Here is a 16,717-nt window from a genome sequence, read left to right as displayed (position 1 = left end):
TTCTGATACCTAAAATCTTAGCTTAGCTGCTTCAACTGCTTTGTAACTTTAGACTTCCAGTGTTTAGACTATAAGTTGGCTGTTAACTAATTAGCTTGAGCTAATTAACTTGCATATTCTAATTGCCCTAGCCGGCTATGCCTGGATCCACACTAATCTCTAAGACCTGGATTTTTGGCAGGTCTCTCTCTTGGCAGACATTGCTTCCCTGTTTTGTAATTTGGCTGCTAAGACTCCTCTCTTTAGATAGGACAATAACAGAAGGGACCTTGCAACATAAAATGCCATGGTTACCACCTCCTCTCTGTGGACTCCTGAGCTCACCATGACTATCCCACACACGAACAAACACAACCAAATTTTAGGCAAGGCACAACCCTTGAAGAAAGTTAATTAGCACTTACCACATTTAATCAAATCCTCAGTTGAGTCTAACATTTTGAATGTTTTTCTGAGTATAAATTCTAGCTTAAGAGCATATCAATTTTCTCCATGTTCATGAACAAATTATTTAATACCCATCTTTCATACACCTAAATCTGAATTTCTCCATTTATAAGAATTATATTAATGCCCACATTATGATTCTATGGTAAGAAGCAACTTCGGAGTTCAATAAATATTGGTAGTTGTCACTGTTATTCATACTTTAAAGATATGTTATTTTCATCTCTCTTACCTATTAAATTCTGCATGGACAGAATAATCTTGTTAACCTTTGTGTATCATTTTAGGGGACTGAAGCTGGCTGATTCTGTTTCATAGCTGTGGAGATTCTTGAAAAACAAATGAGGGTATGACAATTCCAAGGTATAGTTGAGAAGGTTTTTATTGTAGCTAAGAAGGAGAGCACAGCCAGAGGCATCTGGAAGAGTCCAGAGCAGGGAGAGAAAGTGGTAGACTGAACATGGGTGTGGACAGAACTAGACCATGAGAGGAAAGAGAGAGGGAGGGGGGAGAAAGAAAGGGTGGGGGAGGGAGGGAGGAAGAGGAGGGAGAAGAAGAAGAGGAGGAGGAGGGAGAGGAGGAGGAGGAGAAAGAGGGAGAGGAGGAGGAAGAGGAGGAGGGAGAGGAGGAGGAGGGAGAGAAGAGGAGGAGGAGGAGGAAGAGGAGGAAGAGGAGGAGGGAGAGGAGGAGGAGGAGGGAGAGAAGAGGAGGAGGAAGAGGAAGAGGAGGAAGAGGAGGAGGAGAAAGAGAGCCAAGATAGCAAAGAGGCCAAGAGTGAGCCAAGACAAGGGCGGGGGGGGGGGGGCGGAGAGACAGAGACAGAGAACCCTTGACTCTGTTGCAACTTCATACCACCTGCACCCCAGCCAACTCCAACCCCTGACACACACCCGAAGACCATGTGATATCTCACACTGGGCTCCAGATAGATGCCTCCGCTCTTGCCACCAATATATCCTGCCTAAGGATATACGTAGTAGAATATATCCATCTCCAGGTAGTACCACCCAATCCTGCATTGCCCTGAGCTCCATGCTACCCAAGGAGTAGCTGGAAAGCCTGGTGAGCCTTCCATGGGTTTCTGAGGATGGGCGGGGACTAACTCTACAGAAGGGTTGCTCCCTGGCTCAAAAGCTGCACCCAGCCTCAACCGAGCTAGGACCATTCAGACACCAATGCTGAGGGCGTGACAGATGTCCTACAAATTCTGAAAGACACCACACAGACTGTAAACTCAACAAAACTACCAGCCACTACTGCAGAAGAAAGGAAACTTCCACAGTGAAGACAGATTTAAGGAATTTATGACCACTAAGATAGCTCTCCGGAGGATACTGGAAGGGATACTTAAGTCCTAAACCTGTGCACATAACAGAGAGTACTAAACGAATTTGCTTTGTTTGAAATAATAGACCACATGAAATTGGGAGGTAAACGTGTTGGAAGGGATGGGGAGCAGGTGCAGCCTCAGAGGAAATGCGGATGGATGTAGTCAAAACACATTATGTGTATGTATGAGATTCTCAAGCAATAAAAGGAGAAAAACTAAACAAAACCCCCAGCTACAATACTCTCGTAGTTTCGAGGAAAACCCCTAAGTTCTTTAATCTGAGGTCGTCAAGTGGATAGGAAGTTTCAGAGGTGTCCCCGAGCTCTTGTGTTTTGAAGATCCCAATGGAGAAAGTCAAAGAGGATTGGCGGTATAGTCTGGACATCTGCATTCTGACTAGTCACCGTGAACTTCTGGAACCATATTATTATTTCCCACCAACTAGTTCTCCAGAGTTAATTCATACAATTGATCGTGATTCTATGTGATATAGTGACTCTCTTCAGGAAGGTGAATTCTTAAGCAAAATGGACAGGGTAAGGAAGCTGATATGATGTTACTTTATCTGTATACCTGGTCCTTAGTAGTGGGAGAGAGGACAGAAATTAAGAGCAGTACCCAGAGATACATACATACTGCTTGTACATTTGTTCTTTCTAGAACAGTCTTCCTATAGAACTAAAGTTAATTTTATTTAGATACTCATTTCATAGAAATAGTGACTTGATACACACATGCAAACACACATGCACATGCACACACATATGCACATGTAGCGCGCGCGTACACACACACACAAACATACACACACACATACACACTTTACCAGTCATGTTCTTATATATAATAATACCCCTTGTTGTAGTAATTTTAATCGGGGTTTTTTATCTTGCCTTTAATCATTCAGTTCTCAGATAAAAGATATACAACTTTCATATATTTAATAAGCCTTTAATGCACCAGAGAGCTTGGCAGAGATCTACCCTCTAAGCTATTAAAGTTTTCGTTCCCATCAATAACCTAGTTATAACTTGCCATATGTCATCTGGGCATCTCTTGTTTCAATTGACAGGAAAATTTCCCCACATCTGAAAATCTGTCCGATTAGACCTAAGATCTTGTTGCTCCTGCAGAAGATCAAATGCGGTTCCTCGAACCCACCCAAGGTGACTCAGACTGCCTGTAATTCTAGTTGCAGGAGTTCTGATGCCGTCTTCAGCCTCCATGGGCACCTACACACGAGTGGCTCACACAAATAAAAATAAGGGCATTTAAAAAGAGAAGGATGTAACTTAATTCTATTAAACAGTGTCGAATGACGAGGAAATGATTTAGGTAGGTCGTTAGAGGAAAGTTTCATCAATAAACTCCTATCAAGATTGTAAAATTGGGGTGCTGGAGACACTGTTACTGAGCTCCGGCCATGCTGCTGCTCAACCGTCGTCCTCCATCCTCCACTAGCGGCCTCAAAAGACTCAAAGTTCAAGATGGCAACCTTCAAGGACCAGCTGGTTGTGAATCTTCTTAAGGAAGAACGGGTCCCCCAGAACAAGATTACAGTTGTTGGGGTTGGTGATGTTGGCATGGCTTGCGCCATCAGTACCTTCTTGGCCGATGAGCTTGCCCTTGTTGATGTCATGGAAGACAAGCTAAAGGAGAGATGATGGATCTCCAGCATAGCAGCCTTTCCTTAAGACACCAAAAATTGTCTCCAGCAAAGACTGTAGAGTGAATGCAAACTCCAAGCTGGTCATTATCACACGGGGGGCGGGGGACGGGGGGCGGGAATCAGCAAGAGAGAGAGAGAGATCCGGCTCGATTTGGTCCAGCGAAACGTGAACACCTTCAAGTTCATCATTCCGAACATTGTGAAGACAGTCCACAGTGCAAGCTGCTCATCGTCTCAAATCCAATGGATATCCTGACCTACGTGGCTTGGAGAATCAGTGGCTTTCCCAAAAGCAGAGTTATTGGAAGTGGTTGCAATCCGGATTCAGCTTGGTTCCATTAACTCATGGGAGAAAGGTTGGGAGTTCACCCGCTGAGCTGTCACGGGTGGGTCCTGGGAGAGCATGGTGACCCCAGTGTGCCTGTGTGGAGTGGTGTGAACGTTGCCGGGGTCTCCCGGAAGTCTCTGAACCGGGAACTAGGCACCAATGCAGACAAGGAGCAGTGGAAGGAAGCTCACAAACAGGTGGTTGACAGTGCATATGAGGTGATCAAGCTGAAAGGTTACACATCCTGGGCCATTGGCCTCTCCGTGGCAGACTTGGCCAAGAGCACATGAAGAACCTTAGGCGGGTGCATCCCATTTCCACCATGATTAAGGGTCTCTACGGACTCAATGATGACGTCTTCCTCAGCGTCCCGTGTATCCTGGGACAAAATGGAATCTCAGATATTGTGAAAGCGACACTGACTCCTGAGGAGGAGGTCGGCATGAAAAAGAGTGCAGCTACCCTCTGGGGAATCCAGAAGGAGCTGCAGTTCTAAAGTCTTGCCAGTGTCCTAGCACTTCACTGGCCAGGCTGCAGCAGGGTTTCTATGGAGACCACACACTTCTCATCTGAGCCGTGGTTAGTACAGTTGTGTTGAGGTGGTCGGGGGAAAGTCTCAGTTCCCACAGCTCTACCCTGCTGCTAAGTGGTGTAGTGGTAACCTGGTTAGTGTGACAGTCCCATTCTCACCAAGACACACTGCCAACTGCGTGCAGACTTTGATTACCCTAGGAGCCTGCTGCACACCCTCACCAAACATGCCTAGGCCCAGTCAGTCATAACCTGGCTCCAGTGTGTAAGTCCATCGTGCATATCTTGTGCATAAATGTTCTACAGGATATTTTCTGTATTATATGTGTCTGTAGTGTACATTGCAATATTACGTGAAATGTAAAATCTGGATATGGATGATGGAACCAACCACTCAAGTGTCATGCCAAGGAAAACACCAAGTACATTTTGAACAGTGAAAAAAAAAAGATTCTAAAATTGGGCTGCCAGCTGCGTAGTGCATGCTTCAATCCCAGCACTCAGGAGATAGTGGTGAACTCTATTAGAGTTAAAGCCAACCTTGTCTACGTAGAATGTTCTAGGACAGCTACTAAGAGAGAACCTGTCTCGAAAAGAAAAGAAAAGAAAAGGAAGAAAAGAAAAGGAAGAAAAGAAAAGGAAAAGGAAAGCAAAAACCAAAATGGTGCAATTGTTCATTTATTCAATTGTTTATTATATACAAAGTCTACAATAGCAAGGAAAACACCTGTCGTCAGAGCGATAAATTATTGTAACACATGTAAATGACACCACCGTTAAGTCTTAGATCTCAGGTTTTCAGATGTGGGGGAACCTTTTGGTCAATTGAAACTTCTGTTTTGTTGTCCCCTTAAGGAATAGAGGGACTATCCACCACCCACGCATCTCCAATGACAGTAGTCGCCCACATAGTTGAAACGAGCAAAGAAGCCATTCCAAGGAGGAAGAGAAAACACAGAATTAATATTACCCATGGAACCATCTCCTTGTATCACCTTTCTATGTTGGTTTGTCATTGATCTTGTCTAATTACAGGGCCTTGACACATATACCTAAAGAGATCAAAAGGAAATGGTTTCTACTGATATTTAGGCAATGTAACTTTGTTTAGGCCAAGGTTCTTAAAATTGTAGCACAGTGAAAGGAGCTGGAATGAGCACAGTAGGAATACATGCTTAGTAGGCACAAAAGCCCTGGGTTTGAACCCATGAGTCACTAATATTTCCTCTCTCTCCTCCCTCTCTCTCTTTCTCTCTCTCTCTCTCTCTCTCTCTCTCTCTCTCTCCCTCTCTCTCTCTCTCCCCCCTCTCTCTCTTTCTCAGACACACACTTTCACTCTTTCAAACACACACACACACACACACACACACACACACACACACACACACACACACACACTAAAGTTAGACATGAACCATAATTCTTGTAGGAGTCGGAGGCAGATGAAGAAATTTGAGGATGAAAAGGTGACTCCGTGAGTAAGAGCTTGTTGCTCTTGCAGAGGACCTGAGATCAGTTCCCAGTACTCACTTGGGAGTTCACACCTGTAACTCAAGTTCCAAGATATAAACACTGTCTTTTGAACTTTGTGGACAGCAAGCATGCATGTGGTGCACATACATACATACATACATACATACATACATACATACATGCAAAACATTTATAAATAAATCTAAAACATTTTCCTCATCTACGCCTTTGTTTTTAATCACTTTTTTCTTCTATTAAAAATAGACTTTCTAAAGGTGGGCTCAATCTGCCCTGCCCTGCCCTGCCCTGCCCTGCCCTGCCCTGCCCTGCCCTGCCCTGCCCTGCCCTGCCCTGCCTTGCCCTGCCCTGCCCTGCCTTCCGGCCCACAAGTTGGCCTGGGACAGAGATGGTGCTCCAGACCCCATCCACAACCAGAGACAGCTTGACTCAAGGAGGTCCATCATAGCCAGTCTCACAGGATCCAGCCAGAGACAGCAAGGCCCGTTAACGCCTGAGATAAACAGACAGCGAGAGACAAGCCCATGAACATAAGCAACTTGGCATCATCAGAACCCAGTTCTCCCACCACTGCAACCCTGGATACCCTAAGACACCTGAAAAGCAAGATGCTGACCTAAAATCCCATCTCATGAAGATGATAGAGGACCTTAAGGAGGACAAAAATTACTCCTGTAAAGAAATACAGGAAAACACAGGCAAACAGCTGAAGCAACTGAACAAAACCATCCAGGATCTAAAAGTATAAATACAAATAATAAATAAATCACAAAGGGAGGCAACCCTGGAGATGGAAAAACCTAGGAAAGAAGTCAGGAGCATCACCAACAGAATATAAGAGAAGAGAGAATCTCAGGAATGGGAGACACCACAGAAGGTACTGACACAACAGTCAAAGAAAATACAAAGTACAAAAAAGCTCCTAAAACAAATCATCCAGGAAATTCAGGACATGATGAAAAGACCATTCTAAGAATAATAGGTTGAGGAGGAGACAGAGAGGAGGAGGCAAGATGGAACCTAAAGGAGAGGAAGAGGAGCCAGAACCATGCCATAAGTATTGGAGATTTCTTAGATAAATGATTAAATAAGAAGTAGGGTGCATTTGTCCTATCTAGATGTGTAGCTTGTGTTTATATCAATTGAGTTTTGAGTTTGTTGGGCAGGCATTTTGTGGGTTGAGAATTTACTAATACAAATCTGACTGATAAATTACAAAAGAAAGAAAGAAACAATAGAATAGGAATAGAAGAGGGAGAAGATGCCCCATGCAAAAAGCCTGGAAACATCTTCAACAAAATCATAGAAGAAAACTTCCCCAACCTAAAGAAAGAGTTGGTCATAAACATACAAGAAGCCTACAGAACACCAAATAGATTGGACCAGAAAAGAAATTCCTCCAGCCACATAATAATCTAAACACTAAATACACAGGACAAAGAAAGAATACTAAAAGTAGTAAGGGGAAAAGGCCAAGTAACATATAAATGCAGATGTACCAGAATTATATCTGACTTCTCAGCAGAGACTCTAAAAGCCAGAAGATCTTAGACAGATGTCTTGCAGACCCTAAGAGAATACAAATGCCAGCCCAGGTTACTATACCCAGCAAAATTCTCAGTCATCATAGATGGAGAAACCAAGATATTCCATAACAAAACCAAATTTAAACAATATCTTCCTACTAATCTAACCCTACAGAGGAAATAGAAGGAAAACTCCAACACAAGGACCAAAACTACACCCAAGAAGTTAATTATCTCATTACAATCCTAAAGGGAGAGAGACAAACAAACATACTACCACCACTAACAACAAAAATAACAGAAAGCAACAATCATTGATCTTTAATATTTCCCAACATCGGTAGACTCAATTCCCCAATAAAAAGACATAGACTAACAGATTTGATACATAAACAGGACCCAGATTTTGTTGCATACAAAAAAACATATAACAGTGACAAACACTACTTCAGAATAAAAGTGTGGAAAATTTTTTCCAAGAAAATGATCCCAAGAAACAAGCTGGAATAGCCATCCTAATATTCAATAAAATAGACTTTCAACCAAAAGTTATCAAAAAAGATGGGGATGGACACCTCATACTCATCAAAGGAAAAATTCAAGTGGAATTCTCAATTCTAAACATCTATGCCCCAAATGCAAGGACACCACCTTTGTAAAAGAAACATTACTAAAGCGTAAGACACATACAATAATAGTGAGAAACTTCAACACCCCACTCTCACAAATGAATAGACCATGGAAACAGAAACAAAACAGAGACACAGTGAAACTAACAGAAGCTCTGAACTAAATGGATTTAACAGATATCTGTAGAACATTTCATTCTAAAACAAAAGAATATACCTTCTTCTCAGCACCTCATGGTACCTTCTCCAAAACTGACCATGTAATTGGACACAAAACAAGCCTCAAAAGATACAAGAAGATTGAAATAGTCCTATGCATCCTATCAGATCACCATGGACTAAGGCTGGTCTTCAATAACAACAAAACCGACAGAAAGCCTGTGTACTCATGGAAACTGAATAGCTCTCTACTCGATGATAATGTGGTCAGGGAAGAAATAAATAAAAAAATTAAAGACTTTCTGGAATTTAATGAAAATGAAGGCACAACATACCAAAACTTATGGGACACAATAAAAACAGTGCTAAGAGGAAAATTCATAGCACTGAGTACCATTGTAAAGAAATCGGAGAGATCCTACATTAGCAACTTAACAGCGTTTCTGAAAGCTCTAGAATAACAGGAAGCAAACACACCCAAGAGGAGTAGACAGCAGGAAATAATCAAACTCAGGGCTGTAATCAAGCAACTAGAAAAAAGAATACTATTCAAAGAAAACTATTCGAAGAATCATCAAAACCAAATCAACAAGATAGATAAACCCCTAGCCAAACCAACTACAGGGCACAGAGACAGTATCCACATTAACAAAATCAGAAATGAAAAGGGAGACATAACAACAGAAACTGAGGAAACTCAAAAAATTCAGATCCTACTAAAAACGTCTATATTCCACAAAACTAGAAAATCTAGATGAAATGGAAGATTTTTCTAGACAAATACCAGGAACAAAAGTTGAATCGGGACCAGATAAACCATCTAAACAGTACCATAAGGAAACAGAAGCAGTCATTAAAATATCACAATCAAAAAAAAAAAAAAAAAAAAAGCCCAAGGCCAGATGAGTTTAGTGCAGAATTCTATCAGACATTCAAAGAAAAGCTAACACCAATACTTCTCAAACAGTTCCATAAAATAGAAACAGAAGAAACACTATCAAATTCATCCTGTGAAACCACAGTTACTCTGATACCTAAACCACACAAAGACCTAACAAAGAAAGAGAACTTCAAACCAATCTTGTTTATGATTATCAATACAAAAAATAATAAAATTCTTGCAAATCAAATCCAAGCACACATCAAAACCATCATTCATCACAGTCAAGTAAGCTTCATCCCAGGGATACAGGGATGGTTCAATATACAATAATCCATCAACATAATCCACTATATAAACAAACTCAAAAGAAAAAAAATCACATGATTATCTCATTAAATGCTGTTAAAAGCCTTTGACAAAATACAACACCCTTCATGTCTATAGTCTTGGAAAGATCCGGAATTCAAGACCCATACCTAAACATAATAAAAGCAATATACAGCAAACTAACAGCCCACATCAAATTAAATATAGAGAAACCTGAAGCAATCTCACTAAAATCAAGGACAAGACAAGGCTCCCCACTCTCTCCCTATTTATTCAATATAGTCCTCAAAGTTCTAGCTAGATCAACTAGACAATAAAAGGAGGTTAAAGAGCTCCAAATTGGATAGGAAGAAGTCAAGGTGTCACTATTTGAAGATGATATGATAATATACATAAGTGACCCCAAAAATCCTACCAGAGAACTCCTACACCCGATAAACAACTTCGACCAAGTGGCTAGATATTAAATTAACTCAAATCAGTAGCCTTCCTCTACACAAAAGATAAACGGGCTGAGAAAGAAATTAGGGAAGCAACACTCATCACAATAATCACAAATAGTATAAAATATCTTGGTGTAATGCTAACCAAGCAACTGAAAATCTGTATGACAAGAACTTCAAGTCTCAGAAGAAAGAAATCGAAGAAGACCTCAGAAGATGGAAAGATCTCCTATGCTTGTGGATTTGTAGATTTAAGATAGTAAAAATGGCCATCATACCCGAAGCAATCTACAGATTCAATGCGATCCCTATCAAAATTCCAACTCAGTTCTTCACAGAAACTGAAAAAGATGTAATATCAAAGTTGTTTTGACTTGTATTTCTCTGATGGCCAAGTCTATTGTACATTTCTTTAAAAAAAAAGATTTTATTTATTTATATGAGTACACTGTAGCTGTCTTCAGACACACCAGAAGAGGGCATTGGATCCCATTACAGATGGTTGTAAGCCACTATATGGTTGCTGGGAACCAAACCCAGGACCTCTAGAATGCAATCAGTGCTTTTAGCTGCTGAGCCATCTCTCCAGCCCAAATGTGTAGCCCAGGCTGGCCTCGATCTTATGATCCTCCTGCCTCTGCCTCCTTCAGCAAATCCTACTGGTGTGCACCACCACAACCGGCTGAACATTTCTTGTTTCTCAGTCATTTGAGATTCCTCTACTGAGAATTCTGTTTATATTTGTACTCTTTTTTTTTATTATTTGTTTTCTGATATCTAGTTTCTTGAGTTATTTATATATTTTGGATATTAGACTTCCATCAGGAGTTGGAAAAATATGTTCTCAATCTGTAGGCTGCTGCTTTGTCCAATTGATGCTGTCCTTAGCCTTACAGGAGCTTTGCAGTTTCATGAGGTCCCATTTGCTGATTGATCTTAGTGCCTGAGCTATTGGGATTCTGTCCAGGAGTTGTCTCCTGTGCCAGGATGTTCGAGATCATTCCCCACTTTCTCTTCTATCAGGTTCACCACATCTGTTTTCATTTTGAGTTTTGTGCAGGTTAATAGATAGGAATCTGTATTTTGCAAAAGTGGACATACAGTTTGACAAGCACAGTTCACTGAAGATGCTCCTTTTTTCCCACTGTGTATTTCTAGCTTCTTTATCAAAAAAAAAAAAATCAGTTGTCTGTATGCATGGATTGTGTTTGAGTCTCCAATTGACTTGCATTGATCAATGTGTCTGTGTTCCAATGCCACATTCTTTTCATTATCCTAGCTTTTACCTTGAATAAAAGACAGCGATAACTTCAGTATTTCTTCTGTTGTCCAGGATTATTTTAGCTATTCTGGGATTTTTTTTATATGCAGTTGAGAATTGTCCTTTCAAGGTCTGTAAAAACCTGTGTTCGAACTAGGCACTGGTGGCCCATGCCTTTAATGCCGGCACTTGGGAGGCAGAGGCAGGCAGATCTCCATTTGAGGCCAGCCTGTCTGCAAAGTGAGTTCCAGAACAGCCAAGGCTACACAGAGAAATCCTTGTCTCAAGTTGGAAAAGAACTGTGTTGTAATTTTGGTGGGAATTTCATTGAATCTGTAGATTACTTTTGGTAGAATGGCCTTATTTAGTATGGAATAGAGTTTATTTAGGGCTGAGAGAGAGAGAGAGAGAGAGAGAGAGAGAGAGAGAGAGAGAGAGAGAGAGAGAGGAGGGAGGGAGGGAGGGAGAGGGGAAGAAGAGGAGGAGAAGGAGAAGAAAAAGGGGAGGAGGGGGGGTTGCCCATGAACATGTGGAGAGAGAGCAGGGAGGGAAATCGGAAGAGAAGGGACAGAGAGGGAAGAGAGTAAGAGGGTAAAAGAGTAAGAGAGTAAGAGCTAGAATGGTCATTTTTACTGCATTAATTCTACCAAACCATGAGCATGGGAGAGTTTCTTCTTAAATTTCTTTCTTCATGGACTCGAAGTTTTTATCATACAAGTCATATAATTTGCTTGGTTAGAGTCACTCCAAGACACTTTATGCTATCTGAGGCTATTGTGAAAGGTGTTGTTTCCTTGATTTCTTTCTCAGTCCTTTTGTCATTTGTGTATAGGAGGGTTGCTGATTTTTGTGAGTTAATTTTGTATCCAGCTACTTAGAGAAATTTTCTCCTAATGATTTTCTTGAAAACATTTTCTGGGCCTTTGAGCTGGGAATCTTCTCCTATCTCAATTCCTACTCTTCTTTACTCTTCTTAGGTTTGTTCTTTTGAAACACCACAGACTTCCTGGATGTTTTGTGTCAGGAATTTTTAGAGTTACTATTCTTTTGATCGATGTATCCATGTCTTCTCTTCTACCTACAATGCCTGAGATTCTCTCATCCCTTCCTGTTGGTGAGGGCTGCCTAGGTAGCTCCTGTTTGAGTTTGTAAATTTTTCATTGATTCCCTTATTTCCTGTTTTCTTTACTGTTTCTATTTCCATTTTCAGGTCTTGATCAGTTTTCTTCCACTGTTGCTTGTGTGTTCTTGAAGGGATCTATTCAGCGGTTAGTTTGTGTTTTTTTCTGGGTTTCTTTAAGGGCTTTATTAATTTCTCCTTTAAAGACCTCTATCACCTTCATCTAGTTGGTTTAAGGCCTTTGTTTTTTGTGCTTCAGCTGTGTTGGGATATTTCGGACCTGCTGTAGGAGGATAGCCAGGCTCTAGTAGAGACATAGTATCTTAGCTGCTATTGGTTGTGGTTTTATGCTGGCATTTAGGTATCTGGGTTTTGAAGGACTATAGGTCTAGGTGAAGATTTCTGGATTTGTCTCTGTTGGGTGGGTGTTTTGTGTCTTGGTTCATGTTTCCTCTTTGAATTTTTGGAGTGTGATGGCTGTGTGCTGCCTGGAAGCAACTTTTCTTTGCACTTGATAGTTGTGGTGTTCCAAATAAAATGTGTCTGGGTATTGGGAGCTGACAGCTGGGAATGAGGATATGCCAGGGGTCTGAAGCGGATCACAGGAGGGAGGAGAGGAAAGTATTCAACCAGGATCAGCTCATTCTGACTCCTTGGAATGAGGGGAGACAGTGAAGAGAGGTCACCACAGAGGGTCTGCTACAGCGATGTTGATAAGATTGGGTTTGATCCAGAGGAACAGAAGCAGAGGATCAGAAGGAGAGGGCAAGGTCTGCAGGTAGCCTGCCTGCTTCCCTGAAGAAGTGCAGAAGTGGTCTGTGGGTCAGCTGAGACTGCCTGTTGGAGTTGGGGTCTAGGATAAAGCAACTAGTGGGGAAGAGGGAGGTTAGGTGGGGTAGTTTTGAGGTAGATGTGGGCAGAGGGGAAAGGACAATTGTTCTGTTGCAGAGGTAGGAACGTGACTGGGAGAGTGGATTCAGAAGAGCAGGAAGTGGTGAAGGTCTTCAGTTGGCTTACCTGTTTCCCTGGCCTGCTCAGCTGGTGTGTTCATAGGGAATGCTTGCTGGTATTGGAGGCTGGGATACTGGCATTGGGGGGGAGGAAGGGTGCAGGAGAGATCTTTGTGATTGGTTGGGGATGGTATCAGAAAAGAAAGACCACAGCATGTTTCCTGCTATAGATCTGGGTATGATACTGAAGGCTTGGATCTGGAGGAGCAGAGATGTGGGTCTACGTATTGCCCTGGGAGGCATGGCTCTTGGGTTAGCAGGGGGTGCCTGCTGGGGTTGGGGGCATGGATAAAGCAATAAGTCCAGGGAGGGAGGTTAAAAGAGATGTTCTGTGGGATCCATGGGAGATGGGACCAGGGGCCAGGGAAGGCTGCCTGCCACAGGTATTCTGTTGCTGAGCTGGGGATGAGACTAGGGCATTGAATCTGAGCAAACAGAGGGAGAAGAGATCTTCAAGCAGTCTTCCTAAAACAGAGAACCTTGATTTTTATGTTGGGGCTGTAGGACTATATAATGCTATGAGCTACAATAATATCCTTCCTATTAAACATTCTCTTTTTCCTCTTTAGCTTACCTGACTAGACTAATTGTTCAAAAGAGACTATTTCCTGCTAATCTCCATACAGTGCTGTGAGCCATGCTTTGTATGATTTTGTTTTGAGATTATTTTGTTGAGCGATACCCTGGGCTGGCCTCAAGCTCTTGATTGCCCTGCCTCAGCCTCCTGAGTGCTGGGTTCACACGTATGCACTCACTATACCTGGCAGACATAAATAACTTTTTAAAAATTGTGCATATGTTGGGCATTCAGGTGTGTCTAGTGCATTTTTGCATGCAGGTATATACCCATGTGTGGAAGCCAGAGGACAACGTTGGGTGTTGTGCTGGTAGGTTTTTGTCAACTGGACACAAACCTAGACATGCCTAGGAAGAGGAAAAATCGGTTGAGTATTGCCCTCCTCAGATTGGCTTGTGGGGCATTTCCTTGATTGCTGATTGATACGGGAGGGCCTAGCCCACTGTGGGTGGTACCATCCACAGACAGGTGGTCCTGGTAGAGAAGTAGTCAAGCAAACAAGGGATCAAGCCAATAAACAGAATTCTTTCAAGGTCTCTGCTTCAGTTCCTGCTTCCGGGTTCCTGTCTTGAGCTTCTGACTTGGCGTCTCTTGATGATGTTAGCCAAATGAGTTCTTTTCTCCCCAAGTGAACTAGAGCAGATCATTTCTCAGGAACACCGTCTACATTGTCTCCATTTAGATATGGTCTTACTTGCCTGGGTGCTTCATATAGACTGATATGGCTGGCCAGAGCCTCACATCTGCTTGTTTCCCCAGGTTTTTGTCCCATACTAGGGAGGGAGAGGGAGACTGACACAAAATCAAGGCCATCCAGGGGTACATAGCGAGTTTAGGGCCAACCTGGGCTACAGAGTGAGGCCCTGTCTACAAAACAAACTGAAACAAGGTGACAAAACAGGAAACGAGTTTTTTTTGAAATATCGGATTTGAAGAATATGTCCTCAGAGAACATGGAAAACATGACCAGGGAAGATGGCTCAGTGGATCATGTGCTTGTTACACGTGTGTTGATGACAAGAATCAGGATCCCCCAAAGCCTACATTAAAAAGCCGAGTGGGCACACCAGACCGTTTGTAACCCCAGAGCCCTAGAAGCAGAGATGAGATCCCCGGAGCAAGCTGGATGACTGCAGTAGCTTGCCTCAGTGAGCACCAGGTTTATCAGGAGATGCTCCTGTCTGTGGTTGAAGAAGATGTTCAACCTCAACTGCAGGGCTCCACACTCGTGAACACACACGTGTGTATACAGCTGCATAAATACACTTGTGGACACGAATATATGCAAGCACACATACCACATACACATACTGTGGTTGCATAAATATTAATTTTCCCTACAGGCTCAGATGTTTGAAGACTTGGTCCCCGGTTGGCGGCTCTCGGTAGCTTCAGGAGGTGTGTCCTCGCGGGAGGCGTCACTCCCAGTTTACTCCCTGCTAGTGCTTCCTGATTTAGATGTGAGCGCTCAGTTTGCTGCTCCAGCAGACGTGACTGCTTGCTTCCTGCTGCAGTGGACTCTCATCCCTCTAGACGGCAAGCCCAAGTAAGCCTCTGGTCACTGTGTTTTTATCACTGCAATAGCAAAGCAACCAGTAAACATATGCAAACTGTTTTCCATAGGTGCAGCATTAATTATTGATTGTACTTTGTTATTTTTACAAAAATTGGATTGTTTAAAAAGTAATCAAAATACATAACAAATATACATAGCTCCTAGTGCTCTCTATGCTGACTTCCTCTCTCATCCCCAACACACAGCCTTCAGTTTCTTATGTGTCCTTCGGAATGTTTTTATATACAAATGTAAACATAGCATATTCTCATTGTCCCTCCTCCTACAAAAGGAGCAGGATTGTGTTTGGCATTCGGCTTCTTATACTTAAATATTCTCTAGTTCTTTTGACAAGGACACAGCGAGTTTTATGTCCACTGAGCCAATGTACAGTTGCTTTAGGATTTTTGTAGTCCCAGAGGTAAACACACGTTTATAATAGTTTTTATGACTGTTTTCGTCATATATGTACCTATGAAAATATGTGCATATTTACTCATGAATATATATACTTAAATATTATATATTTTTCAAATGTATATATGAGAAAAATATACATGAGAAAATATATTCTACAAAAGCCTTACCGTTTGGGTCGCTTTTACATTTTAAATTTGAGAAAAGGGTAATTTACAGTATTGATGGTGACACGGATGAAAATAAGCTTCAGTGGTTTTAGCTCCTCCTTTACTATAATAAACAGGAAAAAAACCTGTACAAATATAATCAGTTCTTTGTAGAAAAGATGCTCACTTTTAAACTAAGAAGCAAAACCAGCCAGTTATAAGAATGATGCTATTGTAAATTGTATTTTGTTGCATCAAAATATGTTGTAGTCTTAACCCTAGTAACTGTATGCTACATCGTTTGGTTATAGAACCAAAGTTGGGATCATTAAATTGGGACATAATCTAAGATGACAGCATCCATACTGAAGGAGAAATGCGGACAGCAGAGACCGACATGTACAGAGAAAAGACGATATGTGATGCGGTGACAGGGGAAAAGCTATTCGCAAGCCAAGCAACGTCTGCTGTAAGCTAGGAGAGATTGGGAAAGGTGTCTCCTCTACAGCCCTGTGGGGAACTGGCCTGGGCACATCTGTATCCTGACAGCTGGCTTGCACGACTGTGGGACAACAGATTCTTGTTGTCCTAGCACTCTCTCGACCAACAGAATACTATTCATAAAGCCTCATTGTACAACCGATTTACAGTTGCTTTTCAACATTACAGCAACACTTGTCATTTATTAGTAAAATGACATGGTATCTGGGATTTACTTTTCTATCTGCCAATCACAGAAAATAAAGGGCTGGAGAGATATAACATAACTCTGTTTCCTAGTTCTTAAAATGCCTGGCTGCTTTTTAAAAAATGTAATCCAAGTGAATTTGTCAATGTAAACATATCTACTTCTTTTGCACTCATA

General features: G+C 41.9%; 1 pseudogene; it reads left to right on the top strand.

Annotated features, from left to right (window-relative positions):
* Positions 1–3,264: 3,264 nt before the first annotated feature.
* Positions 3,265–4,270, top strand: Ldha-ps20 (lactate dehydrogenase A, pseudogene 20; annotated as a pseudogene).
* The last annotated feature ends 12,447 nt before the right edge of the window (positions 4,271–16,717 follow it).

This window comes from Rattus norvegicus, chromosome 20, assembly GCF_036323735.1.
Source record: "Rattus norvegicus strain BN/NHsdMcwi chromosome 20, GRCr8, whole genome shotgun sequence".
NCBI lineage: Eukaryota > Metazoa > Chordata > Mammalia > Rodentia > Muridae > Rattus > Rattus norvegicus.
This window is presented reverse-complemented; position numbering and strand designations above follow the sequence as displayed.